The sequence below is a fragment of the Poecilia reticulata genome, unplaced genomic scaffold, assembly GCF_904066995.2.
Source record: "Poecilia reticulata unplaced genomic scaffold, P_reticulata-male-v2 Scaffold_58, whole genome shotgun sequence".
In the NCBI taxonomy this organism is placed as follows: Eukaryota; Metazoa; Chordata; class Actinopteri; order Cyprinodontiformes; family Poeciliidae; genus Poecilia; species Poecilia reticulata.
The window spans coordinates 62,501-75,731 of record NW_027675156.1 but is presented as its reverse complement, the minus strand read 5'-3'; positions in this window follow the sequence as shown (position 1 = coordinate 75,731).

Below are 13,231 nucleotides of genomic sequence, written 5' to 3'. Positions count from 1 at the left end.
TAAAACAGAGAAAACCAAAAGCAAAAGGGTCAGAAGAAGCAGAAAAGTTTGATATATGAATTGATAAAATTGATAAAGTTTGCAGAAGACCTTTGCGACAGTAAAACCAGTAGAACCAAAGGAATATACAGAAAAGTAGACAAGCAAAATGCATAGAAACATAGAAATAGTTGAAACAATTGAATAGTGAATATACTATATTAATAATAATAGTGAATTAATAGTGAATTATACTGTATAAATTATATAATATATAAATATAGCAGAATTCAGCAGAAGAAGCAGGAGTTTGTGTGCAACCTGAATTATTTGAAAAAGTCAAAAAGTGAAACAGAGTTTAAGAAAGAGCATAATTGAAACAACAGGAAATAGTGCAATCCCAGAAATAGTTGAAACAATTGAATAGTGAAACAGTAATAGTATAAAAATTAGTGGAAACAGTAAACCAGAATATTGAAGGAGTAAAACAGAGCAAAAAGCAAAAGGTCAGAAGAAGCAGAAATGTTTGATATATGAATTATAAATTGATTAAAGATTGTAGAAATCTTAAAATAGTAAAACCAGTGAACCAGAAGGAAACAGAAAAGTAGACAAGCAGAATGCATAGACACAGATAAAAACAGAGCACAAGAAGAAAATACATTGAAAGAATAGGAGAAAGTGTGACAAGGATGTACTCCAGAGGAGTTTAACAGAACACAGTAAATTCTGTAGCAATGATAGTAATAATTCCATAAAGTAGACACGTGTGGCTACATTTTAATGCATAAAATATTTCTCTACAGTGAAATATGTATGAACAGCATAATTTTGTTTATAAAAGAGCAGAAAAAGTTCAAAAACGGCAGTTACTAGAGTGGCCACTCAAGTAACTGAAATCAGTTACAGAGTTCCACCATAGGAAATAATGGGGCAATAAATTTGCACAAAAGGGCAATTATTTCAAAAAGTGCAATAGTGAAGTTTACCAAAAGTCATAGCACCATTCTCCTGAAGGAGCTGAACGTTTTGATATATAAATTAGTACAATTAGAGAAAGATAGTGAGAGTAGTTAAACCATGAAAACGTACGGAAGCCAGAATAATAATAATAATAATAATAATAATAATAAAGAAAAACAGAATCACTATAAGTGAGAATGCATTGAATGCATTCTCACTGATAACTAGAAAAATAGCTGTTCCTAGCGAAACAGCCGTGAGAATGCATATTTGCAGAATGACTGCTGCAAAAATGCAAGAAAAAGTACAGAAAGCTTAAGAAGTAGAAGAAAGCAGAAGAAATTGAAATAGTTGAAACAGTTGAACAGTGAAATGTAGCAAACTGCAGAAATTAGCTGAAGCTGAAATTAGTACACCACCAGAAATATTTGAAGAAGTGAAACTTAACATAAGGGCCAATAAGCATATTTGCAGAATGATTGATGGAGAAATATAAGAAACTTGAGAACAAAGAGTAAGAAAAGCATAAGAAAGCTAGTCATACTTGTAAAATCCTTTGCCAATGTGAAACTTAGCAAAAGTTTGAGAATTCAGCTGAAGAAGCAGAAGTTTGTGTGCAACATGAATTATTTGAAAAAGTCAAAAAGTGAAACAGAGCGTAAGAAAGAGCACAATTAGCACACGAGGAAATTAGTGCAAACCCAGAAATAGTTGAAACAATTGAACAGTGAAACATCAAAAAGCTTAAATTAGCGGAATCAGAAAAACCAGAAATATTTGAAGGAGTAAAACAGAGCAAAACCAAAAGCAATAAGGGTCAGAAGAAGCAGAAAAGTTTGATATATGAATTGATAAAATTGATAAAAGTTTGAGAAGACCTTTGCAGACAGTAAAACCAGTAGAACCAAAGGAATATCCAGAAAAGTAGACAAGCAAAATGCATAGAAACATAGAAATAGTTGAAACAATTGAATAGTGAATATACTATATTAATAAGATAATAGTGAATTAATAGTGAATTATACTGTATAAATTATATAATATATAAATTATATAATATATAAATTCAGCAGAAGAAGCAGGAGTTTGTGTGCAACCTGAATTATTTGAAAAAGTCAAAAAGTGAAACAGAGTTTAAGAAAGAGCATAATTGAAACAACAGGAAATTAGTGCAATCCCAGGAATAGTTGAAACAATTGAATAGTGAAACAGTAATAAGTATAAAAATTAGTGGAAACAGTAAACCAGAAATATTTGAAGGAGTAAAACAGACTAAAAGCAAAAGGATCAGAAGAAGCAGAAATGTTTGATATATGAATTTATAAAATTGATTAAAGATAGTAGAAGATCTTAAAAGATAGTAAAACCAGTAGAACCAGAAGGCAAACAGAAAAGTAGACAAGCAGAATGCATAGACACAGATAAAAACAGAGCACAAGAAGAAAATACATTGAAAGAATAGGAGAAAGTGTGACAAGGTTGTACTCCAGAGGAGTTTAACAGAAAACAGTAAACCTTAGCAATGATGTAATAATTCCATAAAGTAGACACTAGTGGCTACATTTTAATGCATAAATATTTCTCTACAGTGAAAATGTATGAACAGCATAATTTTGTTTATAAAAGAGCAGAAAAAGTTCAAAAACGGCAGTTACTAGAGTGCCACTCAAGTAACTGAAATCAGTTACAGAGTTCCACCATAGGAAATAATGGGGCAAAAGATTTGCACAAAAGGGCAATTATTTCAAAAAGTGCAATAGTGAAGTTTACCAAAAGTCATAGCACCATTCTCCTGAAGGAGCTGAACGTTTTGATATATAAATTAGTACAATTAGTGAAAGATAGTGAGAGTAGTTAAACCATGAAAAACGTACGGAAGACAGAATAATAATAACTAGAAAAATAGCTGTTCCTAGCGAAACAGCCGTGAGAATGCATATTTGCAGAATGACTGCTGCAGAAATGCCAGAAAAAGTACAGAAAAGCTTAAGAAGTAGAAGAAAGCAGAAGAAATTGAAATAGTTGAAACAGTTGAATAGTGAAATGTAGCAAACTGCAGAAATTAGCTGAAGTTGAAATTAGTGCACAACCAGAAATATTTGAAGAAGTGAAACTTAACATAAAGGGCCAAATAAGCATATTTGCAGAATGATTGATGGAGAAATATAAGAAACTTGAGAACAAAGAGTAAGAAAAGCATAAGAAAGCTAGTTGTACTTTGTAGAAATCCTTTGCCAAGTAGTGAAACTTAGCAAAAGTGTTGCAGAATACAGCTGAAGAAGCAGAAGTTTGTGTGAAACATGAATTATTTGAAAAAGTGCAAAAAGTGAAACAGAGCGTAAGAAAGAGCACAATTAGCACACGAGGAAATTCGTGCAAACCCAGAAATAGTTGAAACAATTGAACAGTGAAACATCAAAAAGCTTAAATTAGCGGAATCAGAAAAACCAGAAATATTTGAAGGAGTAAAACAGAGCAAAACCAAAAGCAATAAGGGTCAGAAGAAGCAGAAAAGTTTGATATATGAATTGATAAAATTGATAAAAGTTTGAGAAGACCTTTGCAGACAGTAAAACCAGTAGAACCAAAGGAATATCCAGAAAAGTAGACAAGCAAAATGCATAGAAACATAGAAATAGTTGAAACAATTGAATAGTGAATATACTATATTAATAAGATAATAGTGAATTAATAGTGAATTATACTGTATAAATTATATAAATTATATAATATATAAATTATAGAGGAATTCAGCAGAAGAAGCAGGAGTTTGTGTGCAACCTGAATTATTTGAAAAAGTCAAAAAGTGAAACAGAGTTTAAGAAAGAGCATAATTGAAACAACAGGAAATAAGTGCAATCCCAGGAATAGTTGAAACAATTGAATAGTGAAACAGTAATAAGTATAAAAAATTAGTGGAAACAGTAAACCAGAAATATTTGAAGGAGTAAAACAGATTAAAAGCAAAAAGGATAAGAAGAAGCAGAAATGTTTGATATATGAATTTATAAAATTGATTAAAGATAGTAGAAGATCTTAAAAGATAGTAAAACCAGTAGAACCAGAAGGCAAACAGAAAAGTAGACATGCAGAATGCATAGACACAGATAAAAACAGAGCACAAGAAGAAAATACATTGAAAGAATAGGAGAAAGTGTGACAAGGTTGTACTCCAGAGGAGTTTAACAGAAAACAGTAAAACCTATTGCAATGATGGTAATAATTCCATAAAGTAGACACTAGTGGCTACATTTTAATGCATAAAATATTTCTCTACAGTGAAAAATGTATGAACAGCATAATTTTGTTTATAAAAGAGCAGAAAAAGTTCAAAAACGGCAGTTACTAGAGTGGCCACTCAAGTAACTGAAATCAGTTACAGAGTTCCACCATAGGAAATAATGGGGCAAAAGATTTGCACAAAAGGGCAATTATTTCAAAAAGTGCAATAGTGAAGGTTACCAAAAGTCATAGCACCATTCTCCTGAAGGAGCTGAACGTTTTGATATATAAATTAGTACAATTAGTGAAAGATAGTGAGAGTAGTTAAACCATGAAAAACGTACGGAAGACAGAATAATAATAATAAAGATAAAGAAAAACAGAATCACTATAAGTGAGAATGCATTGAATGCATTCTCACTGATAATAACTAGAAAAATAGCTGTTCCTAGCGAAACAGCCGTGAGAATGCATATTTGCAGAATGACTGCTGCAGAAATGCCAGAAAAAGTACAGAAAAGCTTAAGAAGTAGAAGAAAGCAGAAGAAATTGAAATAGTTGAAACAGTTGAACAGTGAAATGTAGCAAACTGCAGAAATTAGCTGAAGCTGAAATTAGTACACAACCAGATTATTTGAAGAAGTGAAACTTAACATAAAGGGCCATTTAAGCATATTTGCAGAATGATTGATGGAGAAATATAAGAAACTTGAGAACAAAGAGTAAGAAAAGCATAAGAAAGCTAGTCATACTTTGTAGAAATCCTTTGCCAAGTAGTGAAACTTTGCAAAAGTGTTGCAGAATTCAGCTGAAGAAGCAGAAGTTTGTGTGCAACATGAATTATTTGAAAAAGTCAAAAAGTGAAACAGAGCGTAAGAAAGGGCACAATTATCACACGAGGAAATTAGTGCAAACCCAGAAATAGTTGAAACAATTGGACAGTGAAACAGCAAAAAGCTTAAATTAGCGGAATCAGAAAAATCAGAAATATTTGAAGGAATAAAACAGAGCAAAACCAAAAGAAATAAGGGTCAGAAGAAGCAGAAAGTTTGATATATGAATTGATAAAATTGATAAAGTTTGAGAAGACCTTTGCAGACAGTAAAACCAGTAGAAAAAACGAATATCCAGAAAAGTAGACAAGCAAAATGCATAGAAACATAGAAATAGTTGAAACAATTGAATAGTGAATATACTATATTAATAAGATAATAGTGAATTAATAGTGAATTATACTGTATAAATTATATAAATTATATAATATATAAATTATAGAGGAATTCAGCAGAAGAAGCAGGAGTTTGTGTGCAACCTGAATTATTTGAAAAAGTCAAAAAGTGAAACAGAGTTTAAGAAAGAGCATAATTGAAACAACAGGAAATAAGTGCAATCCCAGAAATAGTTGAAACAATTGAATAGTGAAACAGTAATAAGTATAAAAAATTAGTGGAAACAGTAAACCAGAAATATCTGAAAGAGTAAAAAAGAGCAAAAACTAAAGCAAAAAAGTCAGAAAAAGTAGAAATGTTTGATATATGAATTTATAAAATTGATTAAAAATTGTAGAAAATCTTCAAATATAGTAAAACCAGTAGAACCAGAAGGAAATCAGAAAATTAGACAAGCAGAATGCATAGACACAGATAAAAACAGAGCACAAGAAGAAAATACATTGAAAGAATAGGAGAAAGTGTGACAAGGTTGTACTCCAGAGGAGTTTAACAGAAAACAGTAAAACCTGTAGCAAAGATAGTAATAAATCCATAAAGTAGACACGTGTGGCTACATTTTAATGCATAAAATATTTCTCTACAGTGAAATATGTATGAACAGCATAATTTTGTTTATAAAAGAGCAGAAAAAGTTCAAAAATGGCAGTTACTAGAGTGGACACTCTAGTAACTGAAATCAGTTACAGAGTTCCACCATAGGAAATAATGGGGCAATAAATTTGCACAAAAGGGCAATTATTTCAAAAAGTGCAATAGTGAAGTTTACCAAAAGTCATAGCACCATTCTCCTGAAGGAGCTGAACGTTTTGATATATAAATTAGTACAATTAGTGAAAGATAGTGAGAGTAGTTAAACCATGAAAAACGTACGGAAGACAGAATAATAATAATAATAATAATAATAATAAAGATAAAGAAAAACAGAATCACTATAAGTGAGAATGCATGGAATGCATTCTCACTGACTAGAAAAATAGCTGTTCCTAGCGAAACAGCCGTGAGAATGCATATTTGCAGAATGACTGCTGCAGAAATGCAAGAAAAAGTAGAGAAAAGTTTAAGGAGTAGAAGAGAGCAGAAGAAAGTAGAAGAAAGCAGAAGAAAGCGGAAGAAAGCGGAAGAAATAGAAATAGTTGAATCAGTTGAATAGTGAATATACTATATTAATATATTTAATAGTGAATTAATAGTGAATTATACTGCATAAATTATATAAATTATATAATATATAAATTATAGCAGAATTCAGCAGAAGCAGGAGTTTGTGTGCAACCCGAATTATTTGAAAAAGTCAAAAAGTGAAACAGAGTTTAAGAAAGAGCATAATTGAAACAACAGGAAATTAGTGCAATCCAAGGAATAGTTGAAACAATTGAATAGTGAAACAGTCATAAGTATAAAAAATTTGTGGAAACAGTAAAAGAGAAACATTTGAAGGAGTAAAACAGAGCAAAAGCAAAAAGGGTCAGAGGAAGCAGAAATGTTTGATATATGAATTTATAAAATTGATTAAAGATTGTAGAAGATCTTAAAAGATAGTAAAACCAGTATAACCAGAAGGCAAGCAGTAAAGTAGACAAGTAGAATGCATAGACACAGATAAAAACAGAGCACAAGAAAAAAATACATTGAAAGAATAGGAGAAAGTGTGACAAGGTTGTACTCCAGAGTAGTTTGACAGAAAACAGTAATCCTGTAGCAATGATAGTAATAATTCCATAAAGTAGAGACTAGTGGCTACATTTTAAAGCATAAAATATTTCTCTACAGTGAAATATGAATGAACAACATAATTTTGTTTCTAAAAGAGCAGAAAAAGTTCAAAAATAGCAGTTACTAGAGTGGCCACTCAAGTAACTGAAATCAGTTAGAGAGTTCCACCATAGGAAATAATGGGGCAATAAATTTGCACAAAAGGGCAATTATTTCAAAAAGTGCAATAGTGAAGTTTACCAAAAGTCATAGCTCCATTCTCCTGAAGAAGCTGAACGTTTTGATATATAAATTAGTACAATTAGTGAAAGATAGTGAGAGTAGTTAAACCACAAAAAACGTACGGAAGTCAGAATAATAATAATAAAGATAAAGAAAAACAGAAACACTATAAGTGAGAATGCATTGAATGCATTCTCACTGATAATAAAGGGAAACAGAAACACTATAAGTGAGAATGCATTGAATGCATTCTCACTGATAACTAGAAAAATAGCTGTTCCTAGCGAAACAGCCGTGAGAATGCATATTTGCAGAATGACTGCTGCAAAAATGCAAGAAAAAGTAGAGAAAAGCACAAGAAGTGAAGGAAAGCAGAAGAAAGCAGAAGAAATTGAAATAGTTAAATCAGTTTATCAGTGAAATGTACCAAACTGCAGAAATTAGCTGAAGCTGAAATTAGTACACAACCAGAAATATTTGAAGAAGTGAAACTTAACATAAAGTGCCAAATAAGCATATTTGCAGAATGATTGATGGAGAAATATATTAAACTTGAGAACAAAGAGTAAGAAATTGGAAAAAAGCATAAGAAAGCTAGTCATACATTGTAGAAATCCTTTGCCAAGTAGTGAAACTTAGCAAAAGTGATGCAGAATTCAGCTGAAGAAGCAGAAGTTTGTATGCAACATGAATTATTTGAAAAAGTCAAAAAGTGAAACAGCGTAAGAAAGAGCACAATTAGCACACGAGGAAGCTAGTGCAAACCCAGAAATAGTTGAAACAATTGAACAGTGAAACATCAAAAAGCTTAAATTAGCGGAATCAGAAAAACCAGAAATATTTGAAGGAGTAAAACAGAGGAAAACCAAAAGCAATAAGGGTCAGAAGATGCAGAAAAGTTTGATATATGAATTGATAAAATTGATAAAAGTTTGAGAAGACCTTTGCAGACAGTAAAACCAGTAAAACCAAAGGAATATCCAGAAAAGTAGACAAGCAAAGTGCATAGAAACATAGAAATAGTTGAAACAATTGAATAGTGAATATACTATGTTAATAATATAATAGTGAATTAATAGTGAATTATACTGTATAAATTATATAATATATAAATTATAGTAGAATTCAGCAGAAAAAGCAGGAGTTTGTGTGCAACGTGAATTATTTGAAAAAGTCAAAAAGTGAAACAGAGTTTAAGAAAGAGCATAATTGAAACAACAGGAAATTAGTGCAATCCCAGGAATAGTTGAAACAATTGAATAGTGAAACAGTAATAAGTATAAAAAATTAGTGGAAACAGTAAAAGAGAAACATTTGAAGGAGTAAAACAGAGCATAACCTAAAGCAAAAAGGGTCAGAAGAAGTAGAAATGTTTGATATATGAATTTATAAAATTGATTAAAGATTGTAGAAGATCTTAAAAGATAGTAAAACCAGTAGAACCAGAAGGCAAACAGAAAAGTAGACAAGCAGAATGCATAGACACAGATAAAAACAGAGCACAAGAAGAAAATACATTGAAAGAATAGGAGAAAGTGTGACAAGGTTGTACTCCAGAGGATATTAACAGAAAACAGTAAAACCTGTTGCAATGATGGTAATAATTCCATAAAGTAGACACTAGTGGCTACATCTTAATGCATAAAATATTTCTCTACAGTGAAAAATGTATGAACAGCATAATTTTGTTTATAAAAGAGCAGAAAAAGTTCAAAAACGGCAGTTACTAGAGTGGCCACTCAAATAACTGAAATCAGTTAGAGAGTTCCACCATAGGAAATAATGGGGCAAAATGTTTGCACAAAAGTGCAATTATTTCAAAAAGTGCAATAGTGAAGGTTACCAAAAGTCATAGCACCATTCTCCTGAAGGAGCTGAACGTTTTGATATATGAATTAGTACAATTAGTGAAAGATAGTGAAAGTAGTTAAGCGACAAAAAACGTACGGAAGACAGAATAATAACTAGAAAAATAGCTGTTCCTAGCGAAACAGCCGTGAGAATGCATATTTGCAGAATGACTGCTGCAGAAATGCCAGAAAAAGTAGAGAAAAGTTTAAGGAGTAGAAGAAAGCAGAAGAAAGGGAAGAAAGCAGAAGAAATAGAAATAGTTGAATCAGTTGAATAGTGAATATACTATATTAATATATATAATAGTGAATTAATAGTGAATTATACTGTATAAATTATATAAATTATATAATATATAAATTATAGCAGAATTCAGCAGAAGTAGGAGTTTGTGTGCAACCCGAATTATTTGAAAAAGTCAAAAAGTGAAACAGAGTTTAAGAAAGAGCATAATTGAAACAACAGGAAATTAGTGCAATCCCAGGAATAGTTGAAACAATTGAATAGTGAAACAGTAATAAGTATAAAAAATTAGTGGAAACGGTAAACCAGAAATATTTGAAGGAGTAAACAGAGCAAAACCTAGAGCAAAAAGGGTCAGAAGAAGCAGAAATGTTTGATATATGAATTTATAAAATTGATTAAAGATTGTAGAAGATCTTAAAAGATAGTAAAACCAGTGGAACCAGAAGGAAACAGAAAAGTAGACAAGCAGAATGCATAGACACAGATAAAAACAGAGCACAAGAAGAAAATACATTGAAAGAATAGGAGAAAGTGTGACAAGGTTGTACTCCAGAGGAGTTTAACAGAAAACAGTAAATCCTGTAACAATGACAGTAATAATTCCATAAAGTAGACACTAGTGGCTACATTTTAAAGCATAAAATATTTCTCTACAGTGAAATATGTGTGAACAGCATAATTTTGTTTGTCAAACAGCAGAAAAAGTTCAAAACAGCAGTTACTAGAGTGTACACTCTAGTAACTGCCGAATTCCACCATTCATTTCAATGGGCAAATATTTGCACAAAAGTGCAATTATTTCAAAAAGTGCAATAGTGAAGGTTACCAAAAGTCATAGCACCATTCTCCTGAAGGAGCTGAACGTTTTGATATATAAATTAGTACAATTAGTGAAAGATAGTGAAAGTAGTTAAGCGACAAAAAACGTACGGAAGTCAGAATAATAAAGATAAAGAAAAACAGAAACACTATAAGTGAGAATGCATTGAATGCATTCTCACTGACTAGAAAAATAGCTGTTCCTAGCGAAACAGCCGTGAGAATGCATATTTGCAGAATGACTGCTGCAGAAATGCCAGAAAAGTAGAGAAAAGTTTAAGGAGTAGAAGAAAGGAGAAGAAAGGAGAAGAAAGCAGAAGAAAGCAGAAGAAAGCAGAAGAAAGCGGAAGAAATAGAAATAGTTGAATCAGTTGAATAGTGAATATACTATATTAATATATTTAATAGTGAATTAATAGTGAATTATACTGCATAAATTATATAAATTATATAATATATAAATTATAGCAGAATTCAGCAGAAGCAGGAGTTTGTGTGCAACCTGAATTATTTGAAAAAGTCAAAAAGTGAAACAGAGTTTAAGAAAGAGCATAATTGAAACAACAGGAAATTAGTGCAATCCCAGGAATAGTTGAAACAATTGAATAGTGAAACAGTAATAAGTATAAAAAATTAGTGGAAACAGTAAACCAGAAATATTTGAAGGAGTAAACAGAGCAACACCTAGAGCAAAAAGGGTCAGAAGAAGCAGAAATGTTTGATATATGAATTTATAAAATTGATTAAAGATTGTAGAAGATCTTAAAAGATAGTAAAACCAGTGGAACCAGAAGGAAAACAGAAAAGTAGACAAGCAGAATGCATAGACACAGATAAAAACAGAGCACAAGAAGAAAATACATTGAAAGAATAGGAGAAAGTGTGACTAGGTTGTACTCCAGAGGAGTTTGACAGAAACAGTAAATCCTGTAACAATGATAGTAATAATTCCATAAAGTAGACACTAGTGGCTACATTTTAAAGCATAAAATATTTCTCTACAGTGAAATATGTGTGAACAGCATAATTTTGTTTGTCAAACAGCAGAAAAAGTTCAAAAACGGCAGTTACTAGAGTGTACACTCTAGTAACTGCCGAATTCCACCATTCATTTTAATGGGCAAAATATTTGCACAAAAGTGCAATTATTTCAAAAAGTGCAATAGTGAAGGTTACCAAAAGTCATAGCACCATTCTCCTGAAGGAGCTGAACGTTTTGATATATAAATTAGTACAATTAGTGAAAGATAGTGAAAGTAGTTAAGCGACAAAAAACGTACGGAAGTCAGAATAATAAAGATAAAGAAAAACAGAAACACTATAAGTGAGAATGCATTGAATGCATTCTCACTGATAATAATAATAATAATAACTAGAAAAGTAGCTGTTCCTAGCGAAACAGCCGTGAGAATGCATATTTGCAGAATGTCTGCTACAGAAATGCAAGAAAAAGTAGAGAAAAGCACAAGAAGTGAAGGAAAGCAGAAGAAAGCAGAAGAAATAGAAATAGTTGAATCAATTGAATAGTGAATATACTATAATAATATATTTAATAGTGAATTAATAGTGAATTATACTGCATAAATTATATAAATTATATAATATATAAATTATAGCAGAATTCAGCAGAAAAAGCAGTAGTTTGTGTGCAACCTGAATTATTTGAAAAAGTCAAAAAGTGAAACAGAGTTTAAGAAAGAGCATAATTGAAACAACAGGAAATTAGTGCAATCCCAGGAATAGTTGAAACAATTCAATAGTGAAACAGTAATAAGTATAAAAAATTAGTGGAAACAGTAAACCAGAAATATTTGAAGGAGTAAAACAGAGGAAAACCAAAAGCAAAAAGGTTCAGAAGAAGTAGAAATGTTTGATATATGAATTTATAAAATTGATTAAAGATAGTAGAATATCTTAAAAGATAGTAAAACCCGTAGAACCAGAAGGCAAAGAGAAAAGTAGACAAGCAGAATGCATAGACACAGATAAAAACAGAGCACAAGAAGAAAATACATTGAAAGAATAGGAGAAAGTGTGACAAGGTTGTACTCCAGAGGAGTTTAACAGAAAACAGTAAATCCTGTAGTAATTATAGTAATAATTCCATAAAGTAGACACTAGTGGCTATATTTTAATGCATAAAATATTTCTCTACAGTGAAATATGTATGAACAGCATAATTTTGTTTGTCAAACAGCAGAAAAAGTTCAAAAACGGCAGTTCGCCGAATTCCACCATTCATTTCAATGGGCAAAATATTTGCACAAAAGTGCAATTATTTCAAAAAGTGCAATAGTGAAGGTTACCAAAAGTCATAGCACCATTCTCCTGAAGGAGCTGAACGTTTTGATATATAATTTAGTACAATTAGTGAAAGATAGTGAAAGTAGTTAAGCGACAAAAAACGTACGGAAGACAGAATAATAATAACTAGAAAAATAGCTGTTCCTAGCGAAACAGCCGTGAGAATGCATATTTGCAGAATGACTGCTGCAGAAATGCAAGAAAAATGGAGAAAAGCTTAAGTAGAAGATATCAGAAGAAATAGAAAATAGTTGGATCAGTTGAACAGTGAAACAAATCAAAAAGGAAAAATTTAGCAGAAGCGGAAGTCAGTACAAAACGAGAAATAGTTGAAACCGTTGGAAGAGTGAAACATAGCAACATAGGAAAAAGAATAAAATAGAAGAAGTAGAAGACATAGAGAAGAGTAGACAAGCTAAAAGATAGTAAAATCAACAGAAATAAGGCATGCAGAAAAGCAGACTAGTTAAAAAATAATGAAGCTATGATAGATAGATAGATAGATGTGTGTGCAATTAGTCAGTGATGTGCGTTTAGGTGCATAGCTGGTGAGGCTATGAACCTTTTGTGCTGTGCTGAAAGTTTCACACTTTCCACAGAGTGTGAAACAGTTAAAGTACAACTGAAAACCACATCTGTCTCGTTCTCTCAGCGCAGCTACTGTATGGCTAGCTCGCTGT